The 14,772-nt window shown below is 43.9% G+C and overlaps 1 protein-coding gene across 1 annotated transcript in view; it reads right to left on the reverse strand.

The window, feature by feature from the left end:
* Positions 1-14,772, reverse strand: part of ANXA4 (annexin A4) — a 187,879-nt gene that overhangs the window by 101,739 nt on the left and 71,368 nt on the right. Inside the window, exon 3 of the mRNA XM_019020968.4 lies at positions 2,829-2,926. The gene's annotated coding sequence lies outside the window, so the exon portion shown is untranslated. The remainder of the gene's footprint in view (positions 1-2,828; positions 2,927-14,772) is intronic.

Consider the following 14,772-nt stretch of genomic DNA (forward strand, 5'->3'; position numbering starts at 1 on the left):
ACAGGCTGGGTGCAGTGGGTGGTGCATGCCTGTAATCCCAGCACTTTAGGAGACCAACGTGGGAGGATGACTTGAGCCCAGGAGTTTGAGATCAGCCTGGGGAATATAGCAAGACCCTGTCTCTATTAGAAGAAAGAAAACAAAATAAAATAGCATCACACAGCTATGTCATAAAAGACTGTAGTGTGGGATTGGACATCCAAAGTTATAGATAAAGGGCATAAGAAATTTTATATCATAAAATTTATGGATAGACAAAAGACACATTGTAGAACTAAAGGAAAATGTTTATTCACTTAGCAAACATTTCCTAAGTACCCTGGTTGGAGACATTGGACTAGGAAGAGGGAACAATGGTGACTAGAACAAGAGTCTCTCTGCTTGGCAGACTCCATGGTCGTCACCACATCCTTGCCCTAGAAAATGCCTGCTCTCCTCTCCTAGTCCACACTGCAAAAAGCTTGTCTTTTTTTTGAAGCCTTCAAAAAAAGGCTCAGGAGTTTCTTCATATCACTTTGGAGGCATCTTTTAGCACATCTTATTATAATTACTACATATTTATTTAGTAGCTTTTACCTCCCCCTGAATCAGCTTATTGTTTCTTTGTTTTCTATTTCATTGGTATTTGCTCTTATCTTTATTATTTCCTTCATTATACTTTTTTTTTTTTTTTTTTTTTGAGACAGTCTTGCTCTGTCGCCAAGGCTGGAGTACAGTGGCATGATCTCGGCTCACTGCAACCTCCACCTCCCGGGTTCAAGCAATTCTCCTGCCTCAGCCTCTCTAGTAGTTGGGACTACAGGATCGTGCCCCATGCCCAGCTAATTTTTTTTTTTTTTTTTTTTTGGTATTTTTAGTAGAGATGGAGTTTCATCATGTTAGCCAGAATGGTCTTGATCTCCTGACCTCGTGATCCGCCCACCTCGGCCTCCCAAAGTGCTGGGATTACAGGCATGAGCCACCATGCCCGGCCTATTTCCTTCATTATTCTTTCTTTAGGTTTACTCTGCGCTTTTTTCTATTGTCTTTAGTTGAACTCTGACCCATTTATTTGTTTTTGCTATTTTTTATTGTAGTTAAATACATATAACATAAAATTTGCCATTTTAAACATTTTGATGTGCATAAATTCAGTGGCATTAATTAAATTCATGATGTTGTGCAACTATCATCACTATTTCTAACATTTTTCATCACCCCCAACAGAAAGTCTGTATCCATTAAGCAATAAATCCCCATTCCTACCTCCCCCGAGACCCTAGTAACCTCTAATCTCCTTTCTGTCTCTATGAATTTGCCTGTTCCCGATATTTTATACAAGTAGAATCATATAATATTTGTCCTTTTGTGTCTGCCTTATTTCACTTCATGTAATGTTTTTAAGGCTCATCCATGTTGCCGCATGTGTCAGAACTTCACTGCTTTATATGGCTGAATAATATTCCATTGAATATACATACCATATTCTGATCCATTCATCTGTTGATGGACACTTGCGCTGTTTCCACTTTTTGGCTATGGTGAATAACGCTGCCATGAACACTGGCATGCAAGCATGAGTTTGAGTCTCTGTTTTAAATTCTTTTGAGTATATACATATAATTATGTCTTTACATCACTGCTACTTCCAATAGACCATAGACCTTTAAGGTTGGTCTCATTCATTTTTACATCCCCAGGCTTAGCACAGGCCAAATACACAGTAGGAATGGGTGTGAGTTTGGTAAATAAATGAATAATGATAACAATATTTTACATCCATGAATCACTTTGAAGGTTATAAAACACTGGTCATATTTTTTTTATTTAATCTTCCCAATGACCCTGTGAGATACTTAGGAGAGTCTGATATTATTATTTCCATTTTATAGAAGAGGATAGCCAAGGTAAAAGAATCAGTGTCAAAGTCACTTAGGATTCAAATCCAAATCTTTCACCGTCTAGTTCAATTCCATTTTCATCCTAACTTGCTGTTTCTCCTGTTATTTCTGACAAAAAATATTGGTGAAAATATCCATTCTTACTGAAAATTAACTACAGGAATATAATAAAGGTTTTTCTATAAAAGAGCCAGAGGAGACTGGGGGAGGTCTTGATTTGTCCTTATTGTCTAGTCAAATAGCTGCTGTACCTGGAGTTTAAACAATCCAGAGTAATTTTTTTTTTTTTGAGACAGGGTCTCACTCTGTTGCCCAGGCTGGAATGCAGTGGCATGATCACAGCTTGCTGCAGCCTCTACCTCCCAGGCTCAGGCATGAGCCACCAAGGCCAGCCAGAGTGATCTTTCAACATCAGATTTGCTTGTGTTATTGCTGCTCTACGTGAAACCTTCCAATGCCTTTGCAGTGCTTCCAGGGTAAATAACAAAATCATTAACAGGCCTACCCACACTGTAGAGTCTAGCTTTTGAGATCTAAACTCCAATCTCAACAGGGACTAGACAATTAGCTTAAATGAGCAAACAGGCTGGGTAAGAGATGAAAAACAGCAGCTGGCTTTTGGCTGCAGTGGTGGGAACTGACGAAGAGTGGCCGGGCTGTGGCAGCTCGGAGAGTCCATGCCACATCTGAAGCAGCAGCCAGGGCTTGATTTATTGCCATGGGGGCATGCAGGCCCAGGGTGGCCAGACCTCCCAAGTTTCTTAGAGGAGCAGAAATCTGGATATTTTGTGTGACATCTATATATTTTTAATAATGGCAATGAATTCAAATTTAAAAATCGTTTGGGCCAACACTTTGGTGAGAATCAGAGGAAGCAGAACAGGCCAGATGCTGCCCACAGAAGATGGAGACCTCAACTCTTTGCTCTGCATGTCTCTCCTGGCTTACCTCTGGTCCCTCTGTACTCTGGCCATGCCAGATATCTTCTAGGACCTCTTATGCAGTAGTTCTCAACCCTGGGTGCACACAGGAATCACTGAGGGGACCTGGAAGAAAAAAAAAGTGACATTTGGACCCCTCCTCTGGGTATTTCTTTAATGATGTTCACATATAGGCAGATTGAGAATGTCTAATTACCAACTGGACTTCTGCCTCCAGCTGTGCCCCCCTCTGGTCAATTTCCCATACTGCAGCAAGAGGAATCTTTTAAAAACATAAATCTGATCAAGTCACTCCCCTACTCAAAATCTTCCATGGCTGCCCCTTGCCATCAGGATACATAACTTTGCGCTCTTGGAAAGTCCTTCGTGCTGCACCCCCTGCAGAGCCCTCCATCCTCACCTCTTCCCCTCACTGCCTCTGCTCCTCCCCACCGTGAATGAACTTTGCTTCAGCTCCCCTGAATTTCCTGAAGTTCCATGGATGCACTGTGCTCTTTCACCCATGAGCCTTTGAACATGTGCAGTTGGCAAAGCCTGCGTGAAAGTGGTCACCAAGGCACTGATGGAGCGAGAGGAGGGACCGGGGGGATTTGAAGCGGTGCAGAGAGGTGGCCAACACTAGTACTATGTTCAAAAAGAGGAAAATTGAAGGCAGAGATTACAATGAGTATTGCTTGTTTCCTTCTCCCCACCCCTCCGAGGGCCAAGTCCTGAGCATATGAAACAAATTCTGAATTGAATCGGAATTACATTCTCAGGAAATAGTCTCTAGTCTGCTTGCTTATTTGGAGGGGGAGCTCATTCCTAATCTGAATGAGAGTCAAAGCAGAACAGTAGCACTAATGACCTATGTATTCACCCAAAATGCCAATATTTATTGATCATTTACTGGTTGCCTGGCACGTTGGAACTGTAATGACAACCAGAGAGCTTACTGCCAATTGGTAAAGACTTGGCCAGGCACAGTGACTGATGTCTGTAATCCTAGCACTTTGGGAGGCCAAGGTGGGACGATCACTTAAGCAGGAGTTTGAGACCAGCCTGGGCAACATAGTGAGACCCCATCTCTACTAAAAATACAAAATTTAATGATTTTTAACTAATGATTTTTGTATAATTAATAATTCAAAAAATAATTTTAGGCAGGGCATGGTTGCTCATGCCTGTAATCCCAGCACTTTGGGAGGCTGAGGCAGGTGGATCACTTGAGGTCAGGAGTTCGAGACCAGCCCAGCCAACATGGTGAAACCTGTCTCTACTAAAAATATAAAAATTAGCCAGGTGTGTTGGTGGCGCCTGTAATCCCAGCTACTCAGGAGGCTGAGGCACAAGAATCACTCGAACCCGGGAGGCAGAGTTTGCAATGAGCCGAGATTGCACCACTGCACTCTAGCCTGGGCAACAGAGCAAGACTCCATCTCAAAAAAAAAAAAATAATTTTTAAAAATTACTCGGATGTTGTGGCACACACCTGTAGTCCCAGCTACTCAGGAGGCTGAAAGCAGGAGGCTCTCTTGAGCCCAGGAGGCTGCAATGTGCTATGGTTGCCTATCATACTCCAGCCTGGGTGCAGAGCGAGACCCTGCCTCAAAAAAAAAAAAAAAAAAAAAAAAAAAAAGACTGGAAAATAGTCAATGGTTAGAAAACTGTAAAAATGGGGGTGTGGCAAGGTCAGGAGTTAAAGACCAGCTTGGCCAACATAGTGAAACCTTGTCTCTACTAAAAATACAAAAAATTAGCTGGGCGTGGTTGCAGGTGCCTGTAATTCCAGCTACTTGGGAGAATGAGGCAGGAGAATCACTTGAACCTAGGAGGTGGAGGTTGCAGTGAGCCGAGATTGTGCCACTGCACTCCAGCCTGGGTGACAGTGTGAGACTCAGTCTCAAAAAAAAAAAAAAAAAAGGAAGGTAGCTAGCTTGAGACTTGGAACATCAGGAAAAGCTTTACAAGAGACTCTGGAAGGACAAGCAGAGGCCATGCTGTGTATGCATGTGTGTGTATGCATGTGCGTATGCACATATGTGTATGCATGTATGTGTGTGCATGTATATGTGTATGTGCGTGTGTGCATGTGTGCATGTGTGTGTATGCGCATATGTGTATGCATGTGTGTGAATGTGTTTGCGTGTGTATGTGTGTGTATGCATGTATGTGTGTGCATTTGTGTATGCATGTGTGCATGTGTGCGCATGTGTGTGTGCATGTGTATGCATGCATGTGTATACGTGTGTGCATGTTTGTGTATGCATGTGTGTGCTGTGGATAGGGCTGGTGGGAGAGAAGGAAACCCCAAAGCACAAGAAGCAGCAGGTATAAAGCCCTGGAGCCAAAGAAGTCATGACAGGTTCTGGAAAGTGTAAGTAATTCCACAAGTCTGAACCTGAGTGATTCTATGACCTCTTCCAGTGACCTCAAATTCTGGCTAAGCATTTCCCAAACGTAGCTGAAATAGTATCTACTTGAGAAAGTTGAATATAATTTAGTTCCTGGCTGGTGTATTACATCCCTCCAAGAATCTCTTAAGAGATTGTCGGGTAGAGAAGGAAGGGTGAAATGACAAACATCCAGAGGGTGGGGGTGCCATTTATATTGCAATCCATCTCCCAGTGGTAGCCTTCTTTGGGAACTCTGACCAGCTGGGGGGACCTTTCCCCACAGGTTCAAGCTTTTGTCTAGCAAATCTGGGGTCCTCACTTCTGTTATGTAGATGGGAAGCAAGGTTCTCCTGGGGTTACACAGCAGGAACTTGACATTTGGAGAATGTGATTGATGAGTTCTGTCCTCCCACAGAGAAGTCCCATGGTGAGAGAGGGCTCTAGAAGCCAAGTAGCCAGGGGACTTTCCAAACTAAACATCTGCTATGAAATGCAGACCGCACTGAGCTATGCCTGACCTGGCTAGACATACAGCCTTAGGGTATCAAGCATCTCCCTAGCCAGGGTTTCCCCATTAAAACTATTCCTTTTAATTCCAGCTTTCTTACTTAGAGGACCCCTGCTGAAACATTCTAGAGGGAAGGGAGTGCATAGGTTGTGTATGTCTCTTAGTTTGCCTGTCATCTGGTAGAAAGCCAAGGCCCATAGGGATCCAGGCACATTCTAGTTTAGTTAGTGCCTGAAACAAGCAAACTGGATGAGGTACCAGTCCCAGGCATCAGGAAGGCTCAGGGCATCTGCTGCAGAGGCAAGGCTTTGTGGGGAGGGGTCACAGGGAACAACATATTCCAAAGAAGATGAAACAAAGAAAAGCAAAGTTTCCAGTTAGATACGTGGAGTTAAAGAGGAAATAGCGGTAACAGAAAGATGCAGCGACGGGTAATTCCAGAAATGAAAAGGATGGGACATCAGGCCTTTCTGCTTCAACTCAAAGTCAGATCCCTTGAACTCACAAAATAATATTGGCTGATACCCTGGAGAGGGAGGCCTTTGTTACCCTCATTTATGATGCAGGAATAATGATCAAATGCCACCTGCTTGTGTTGATGAGCCAGGCCTGACAATTAAAGGGTGGGCGCCAGGATGGGCTTTGGGAGCGTGGGATGAAAGGCACTGGATGAGAACAAAGGGGCCATGGTGGGAGTTTTCCAGCACCAGCCTCAGTTTTCTGCACAGAAGCCTCCTGCCACCTCAATGCCAGCTTTGAAGGCATAGGCAGGCAAAGAAAACCAACAAGCCAAACAAAATGCATATGGATGCTTTTAAATGGGCATGTTCCTATTCAGTGGGCATGAATTGGAGAATATTCATCTTCAGCCACCTCCTGCACCCTCAGGGGGTCAGCTCCTCCTTCCAGGACCACTGAAGAGATGGAGCCCCCACCCCAGCCCCTCTGCTACACGATGCTGCTTTACGGTCTCCCCTGCACTTCTCTTGTTTCTTGATTGGTTTCTCTGGTTATCATCTGTTTTGTCTTGCCACAGTGTGATGCCAGGGAGCAGAGGCTGGACGGTGTTCTCCTCCACACAGTGCTTGGCCAGTAGTAGGCAGACAGCAAACAGCTGAATTGATGACTCAGAAAAACTTAAACATCGCCAACTCTGTCATCTCCTTTAGTAAACCTACTGGACAATTCAATTTAAATGTATGATACTTCAAACTGCACACGAACAAAACACAACTCTTTTTGTTCTTCCCCTCCCCTCTGGCCAATGACCAAGTCAAAAACATCGAGTCATTTTCCGTCCTGAGCTCTTCACCTGGATTCCCGGAGCAGCCTCGTAACTAATCCGCTGCCCTCCTGTTGTGCTGTCTCTCAGACCCGTTCTCCCGAGTGATCTTCTCAAAACGAGCCTTGAGCATGTCACACCACTGCTTGAAACCCTTTGGGGGCTCCCTGTCACCCTTACATAAAGACCAAACATTTTAACCTGACAAATAAGGCCTTCCCTGACGTGGCTCTCTCCCGTCTCTCCAACCCCCTCCGCACATCTCAGCTCAAGTCATCCTGAGCTGCTCGCAGTTCCTCAAGTGCAGCTGCTGTTACATTCACCCTCTGCCTCTCTTCTTATCTTTCTGGTGAATCCCTTTTTTCCTGGTTCACCTGTTCTATGAAGACATTTTTTGACCAGTATTGTATTTCTCAGGACTCTTGACTTTAAGGGACAGAAACCCAACACACACTAGCTTCAGTTAAAAGGGGATGTATTAACTCATTTAAGTAAGGACTAGACAGAGCCACCACAGGAATGGCTAGATCCAGACACCCAAACAATGCTGTCAGCTCTCTCTCTCTCTCTCTTACTCATATGTACATGTATTCTGGCTTCTTATTATGAGTTGGTCTCATCCTTTCTTGCTAGGGGAGACTGTACTCACAGAGAACTCTAGACTTACATACAGTTTGATCACTCCAGGAGAGAGTGAGGCTTCTTTCTCCCAGTCTCAGGTTATTAAAATTACGGGAAAGGCTAAGAGTAGCCTGGCTGGTGACGTGTGCCCAGCACTTGGCCCATGACTAGAGGGACAGTGTTGTGATTGACCATGCCTTGGACTCTCTTTCTTGACCTAGGAAGAAAGAATGGGTATTCCTCTTGAGGGAGCAGCTGCCAGATAAAAGAGGGAGTCTGTTATCACATAAAGAGGGTAGACCACTGATGTCTCCTTCTCACCCCGCCCTCCACCTCCATTTATGTTCCCACTGCCCTCTGTGCATAGGCACAGAAGAGGACAAAACAGATTTTGGACTCAGATAGACATAGAGCCAGTTACTGGCTTTATAGTAACTATGTGACTTTGGGAATGTTTTAAGCCTCTTCGTGCCTCTGCATTTGCATCTGTACAATGTTTTAGGGATGTGTTGTGAGGGTTAAAAACCTAGGCAAATTATCTGGGACATAGTAGGTACTATGGCAGTCATAACAATTATGTTTGACCATCTCCCCTTTCTAAACCATGATTTGGCCAGGCGTGATGGCTTATGCCTGTAATCCCAGCACTTTGGGAGGCCGAGGTGGGAGGATCACTTGAGGCCAGGAGTTCAAGACCAGCCTGGCCAACATGGTGAAACCCCATCTCTACTAAAAATACAAAAATTAGCCAGGCATGGTGGTGCGTACCTATAATCCCAGCTACTTGGGAAGCTGAGGTGAGAATCGCTTGAACCCAGGAGGGGGAGGTTGTGGTGAGAGGAGATTGCACCACTGCACTCCAGCCTGGGTGACACAGCAAGACTCCATTTCAAAAAATAAATGAAATAAAATAAAATAAAATAAAAAACAAACCATGATTTGCTTGAGGCAGGGCCTTATTTTAGGCAAAATTTAACTTGGTTATAAGAGCAGGGCTCAAATATATGATGGATTGGTTTCTGTCCACTGAAACAGGATGATACTGAAAGATAAGGCAAGTTTTGCAGATGAGGGAGATATTCAGTTCTGTCTTCTTCAATCTTGGCTTTATGATACTGGCCCATTGTCATTATGTAGTCTTCTGTTTCAAGTTCTCCAAAGCATCTCCACATCTGTTACTTGACTTCACTGTGTCACCCTGGAGGGAGGACCTTGCGTTAGGCTTCATGAACAGATCTGATGAGGGATCCACAAGACACAAGGTTAACCAAGAATGGGCAGCAGGGGGCGTTGTGGACAAGCCCCGGGGAAGCCAAGGGAAAAACTGCAGAGGTTCTGAACCTAGACCTGCCCAACGTCCTGCTGACCGACTCGGGCACCTCCGGACCTGGGTGTCTGGCTATTGATCGGGTACATGCTGAAGCACGCTTGCCTCCCAGGGCATCCCATCACAAATTAGGCCCCAGCTCTGGGATCTGGCCCAACGCAGGCCCTCTCCCATGTATAGGAGCTGTGGGGACAACACAGGAGGTTAATGGGAGCTCGGCCAGGATCCCAGAAAATAAAGCACTGAGGTTTGATACATTGATGGGCACACTGTGGACAGCAGGCTGGCTGGACTGGGGCAGGTGGAGTGTTATGTGAGTTTTCGGTCACGTGCCCTCGCCGAAGCCCCGTCTCTTACATTCTTAGGCTTCCTCCGGCTTCGGTTGCCAGGAGTAGGTGCTTGTATTCTATAGAGTCGTTTATATTTGAAATCCTGCATGGATGCGTTTGGTTCTCACCGCATCCTTCCTCCCTTCCGGAAACTGTACGCTCCCCTCCTTTGGAGAAGGTCACTTCTCTACTCCATGGGGTTCTGGTGGGGCTCCCAGAATGTGCCCACATCTCCACCCTTACCCAACCCCCCGGCCCACCCAGCCACTGGAGGTGGGAAAGAGCTAGGGCTTGTCAGAAGGCAGACGTTGAAGGAGAAGAGCCTCCCAGTAGGGAGGTCAGGAATGTGCTCAAAATCCAGGCTCAGATGTCTTCAAAAGCCTGGAGAGATGTCACCCACCAGGCACTGCGGTCTTTGGCAACTCATGTGGGACAGAGGTGTAGACTAAAGAATGTTCTGCCCCATTCTCTTGCGGAGGACAGAGCAAGGGAGAGTAGAGCTCCTTCCATATTCGAATTTCCCTTTCTCCTCTTCAAGGCAGGGAGTCCGACCTTTGTGTTCCTCCATCAAGTGGAATTTGTGCTGCAGGGTAGACAGCGAAAGCTGCTGAGGCATAACCTTTTTTCCCCCGTTCTTTCTTTCTTTTTGTGAAAGGCAAAACTCCTCAAAGTCCTAAACTGTTAAGAGAGTTAGGTGCCCCAAGAGGAGACGGGAGAGCGGTGATGCCTTCAGGGCAGCAGCAGAAGCAATGGAAGGATGGATGAGGAACCCCACAAAGGGGAGAGAACTCTGGAGTCTGTGAAGAGCGGGGAGCTGAGACCCAACTCGCTATGTTACGGGTTGTGTGTTGCTGGATCCGGCAGGTAACAGCTTGCTGGACTGAATGTTAAAGTCTCAAGAGTTTTACAAACTGATTGACTTTACTTTTTAAATTGGCTTTATTGAGGTGTACAATTTACATACTTGGAAGCAGCTATGGTAGAAGTGTTTTTACACCATGGAGATTGGCACATACTACAATTCAGGGCTTTCTCTCTGCCCCAGAGCCAGCTGCTAAACATTTACCAGCACACCACCGAACACAAGAGTGGCTTCTTCCAATCTTATCATCCACATATCGCTTCTTCCTTGGGGAGAATGAGTGACAAGAATGGGAGGGAGAGGGCCAGAAAGTGTGTTACACCAATAGCACTCCCCTGAAAATGGAGTAGAGGTTCTTCATGGAAACAAAGAATGGAGATAGAGGGGCTCCGTCTACCTTCCTTCCATCCTTTCATTTTCTTTTTTTTTTTTTACTTCATAATAATGACTATACTGAAGATTTCAGGAAAGAATAGGAGGCAGCAGGGTGGTGGTTGAGAGTAAGGCTTTGGAGTCAGATGGCATTTGGGTTCCCATAGCAGCTCTGCCACTCTCTAGCTGTGTGGTGTTGTATAAAGTGAGCAAGGTCAGAGTGGGAAGTATCGTGATATGTATTTAGGGTAGAAGCCAGTCCACTCTGGTCATCTGAGCTCTGCTGGGGATCTTCATTGGCCCCAAAGAGTCCTGTTTTCATCTTCTCTGAGCCACTGCAATGAATGAATGGTGGTAGGCATCCACAAACCTGGTGCACAAAATGTGGATAGGATTTAGGTGATATCTTGACAACTCAAGCAGAACCCAGGCTTCAACAGTCCAAGAAGCTGTTATCTCCTTCTAGGCACATCTGAAAACAAAATGCCAAACGGGAGGTCCTGTTGCTAATGTTGGTCCTCCGGTTCTTTATGAGGGAGTGGGTAGATCCCATGGCCTGTCTGAATGTCACTTTCCTCATCCATAGAGTAGAAATGACAGGATAGCCTCATTATCTTTTGTGAATCCATATTAAAAGGCCCAGAACCATTGCAAATTTGTTACTGAAACTTTCTGGAGTTCCCCAGTTGGATCCAATTAGGATCATTACTGAGATGGTTGCCTCCCCTAGGCTGAAAGAAAAATGCCACCGTTAACCTTTAATCATTCACAACAAACCCAAAGGAAAAGTCCTTGGCCCAGGTCCTAATAGGGCTATTAAAGCTATTTTCCTATTCAGCTGCTTAGACTCGGAGTGAATAACCCGGTAATTTTCTACTGCTTCTCCCCACGGAATGTAAAGGACCAAGAGTGAACTCTCCTAACTAATGCACTTTAAGGCAGGGGCCAGATTTTACCTTCCTGTCTCTTGGTTTGCTTCCACCCTCCAATTTTCTCCTTTGGTTGTTTTATTTTAGTGTGAGGGATATGTGTTTGTGTGTGTGTGGTGGTGGTGGTGGGGTGGGGTTGGGGAACATTTGGTTGTGTGTGGTGTGTCTGTATGTATGTGTGTGGTCTGTTTAGTGGAAAACTTTGGAAGCACGCAATAGTTACACATGGTGTCTAAGACCCCCCAGGAAAAGGAGAGACCAAGAGAATGAAGAGAAAAAAATAAAAATAAATTGAGACAAAATAGGCAACACATACAAAAATCCTATGTATAAAAACTGTTTTCTCAATTTCTTGCTCTCCTTTTTCCTTTTTGCTGCAGTAGAGACCCCCCGCATGCCCCATATTTCTCTATGTCTCTTTTGTCTCTCTGTGCCCTCATTAACTCAACCTCCTTAACACTTCCAAAACCAGAAATCATTGTCCTGACACCATCCCCCACACCCTTCAAGTCCTATTTCTCTTTCTGAATTCCCCAATCTGTTTTCAGGTTCTATTTTAGGTCAGCTGCCCAAACAAACAAAACCCAAAAAACCATATATCAGAACCATTTCTTATTTTCTTAATTGGCTTTATTGAGGTACAATGTACATACTACAAACTCACTCATTTTAAGTGTTCAGTTTAACCCTTCTTGACAAATGTATACAGTCATACAACCACCACCACGATCAAGGTGTAGAACATTTCCTTCATTCCAAAAAGTTCTTACGTCCACTCCCAAGCCCAGGAAACTACAAATATCACTATAGTTTTGCCTTTTCTAAAATATCATATAAATGGATTTATACAGTGGGTAGTCTTTGATGCCTGGTTTCTGTCCTTAGCACACTGCTTTTGAGATTTATCTATGCTGTTACATGTATCGGTAGCTTATTCATTTTTACTGCTGAGAAATATTGCATTAAATAGACACATCACAATAGTTTGTTTATCCATTCACCAGTAGATGGACATTTGGGTTGTTTCTCAACTCACTGCAACCTCTGCCTCCTGGGTTCAAGCGGTTCTCCCGCCTCAGCCTCCCAAGTAGCTGGAATTACAGGTGTGTGTCACTATGCCCAGCTCATTTTTGTATTTTTAATAGAGACAGAGTTTCACCATGTTGACCAGGCTGGTCTCAAACTCCTGATCTCAAGTGATCCACCTGCCCCGGCCTCCCAAAGTGCTGGGATTACAGGTGTGAGCAACCACGCCTGGCCAGTTTGGGCTATTATTAATTAAGTGCTCTGAATATTCATATACAGGTTTTTGTGTGGATGTATTTTCACTTCTCTGAGGAGTAGAATTGTATTTTATTTCTAGGAGGAGAGTTGCCGGGTTGTATAGTAAGTGTAGTTTAACTTTATAAAACACTGGATAAACTGTTTTCCAAAGGGGCTGTATAATTTTCATTTCCACCAGCAATGTATGAGAATTCCAGTTGCTCCATATCATTGCTAACACTTTGTATTGTCAGTTAAAAAATGTTAGCCTGTAGTGTTTGTAGTATTACCTCATTGTCCTTTTACTTTGTATTTCTCAGGTGACTAATGTGGAATATATTTTCATGGGGTTATTTGCCTTAAGTAGATCTTCTTTGGTAAATTATCTGTTCACTTTTTTTTACCCATTGAAAAATTGACTCATTTGTCTTTTTATAATTGATTTGTAAGAGTTATTTATATATTCTGGATGCAAGACCTGTATCTGATATATATTTTGCCTATGGAAATAATCTGAAATACAGACAAAGAGTCATGCATAAGGATTTCCATATCAATGTTACTTACAATTGTGATGAAATTGGAAACAAGTTACAATCTAATAAAAGGAAAACTTCATTTCTTTATGATTCAAGGTGATATTTTACAGCCATTTAATGATATAAAAAATTTACAGACATGGAAATCTACTTTTAATATAATTTTAAGCAGAAAGTAAAATTACATATAATATCAGCAATGCATTTAAAAAGCCTGGAAGTGGGCCGGGCATGGTGGCTCACGCCTGTAATCCCAGTACTTTGGGAGGCCGAAGTGGGCAGATCACAAGGTCAGGAGTTCAAGACCAGCCTGGCCAACATGGTGAAACCCTGTCTCTACTGAAAATACAAAATTAGCCGGGCGTGGTGGCACATGCCTGTAATCCCAGCTACTTGGGAGGCTGAGGCAGGAGAATCGCTTGAACCTGGAAGGTGGAGGTTGCAGTGAGCTGAGTTCACGCCATTGCACTCCAGCCTGGGCAACAAGAGCAAAACTCTGTCTCAAAAAAAAAAAAAAAAAAAAAAGCAAGCCTGGAAGTGCATGCCGCCATAATAAGTGATACCATCTATGTGGTAAGATTATGGCTGGTTTAAATTACCTATTGTTTGTCAAAATTTATACAGCAAGCATGCTTTAATTAAAAAGGGGGAAAGTGTCATAAATAATTAAATGGTTGAAGCAGCGCTTGGTGCTTCCCTTACAAGCACACCTGGCTTGCATCATGATTCGTGATACTATTAATAACAAAGTGAGTTGGTTAATTGCATAACAGACCACCCCAAAGCTTTGAACTATAATTCCAGCTCTGCCCTTGAACTCCAGGCAGTGTTTCTGAAATGGGTTTCAGAGTTAGGAGTTACCTAGCGAGGTTGCCATGTAGATTTCTGGGATGAGGCTTCCCGTGTATGTACTCTAAAATGTGCAAAAGTTCTTGATGTTACGTTCAGTGACTTGGGAAGATCATCTTGGGAAGTCAGGCATGCCTTGAATACTTAGAAGAGAGCGTGTCTGTGCTTCTGCTGATGGAAAACAATGACCAAAGAGAACACAGACTCAAAGGGCTGGAGGCAAAGCAATGCAGGCAGTTAATGAGAAAAGCCTTTGTTTGAGGAAAATATTGGCACTAAGAAGAAAGGTGGGAATGGAAAGAGGAAATGGAGGGAAGAATAGAGGGGCTAAGCAAACAGGTCAGACTTTGACGAAGCAAATTTTATAGATGTATTTTGCACATAAAGTCTTATCCTGTAAATAATTTGTATCCTTTACTCATTTTAATTTGTAACTCTAAAGTAATTTCTGTTGCCCTCTGAAGACTGTCAGGAGGGTACAATTACTACTGGGTTTATTGAGAGGAAAAAATTTAAGGAACTTAAGATGCTCCTATAGGGATTACTCTCATACAAAGGCAATTTCTTAAAGCAACATGTTTTGCGAGGGTCAGTGATTTGGTTCATATCAGAGGCATCTTTGAACCTGGTCAGTTACTTTACCTAAGGCAGACACACTATATATGTTTGCTGATGAGTGACCTAAGAGACAAAGA

This window comes from Gorilla gorilla, chromosome 12, assembly GCF_029281585.2.
Source record: "Gorilla gorilla gorilla isolate KB3781 chromosome 12, NHGRI_mGorGor1-v2.1_pri, whole genome shotgun sequence".
Taxonomy (NCBI): Eukaryota; Metazoa; Chordata; class Mammalia; order Primates; family Hominidae; genus Gorilla; species Gorilla gorilla.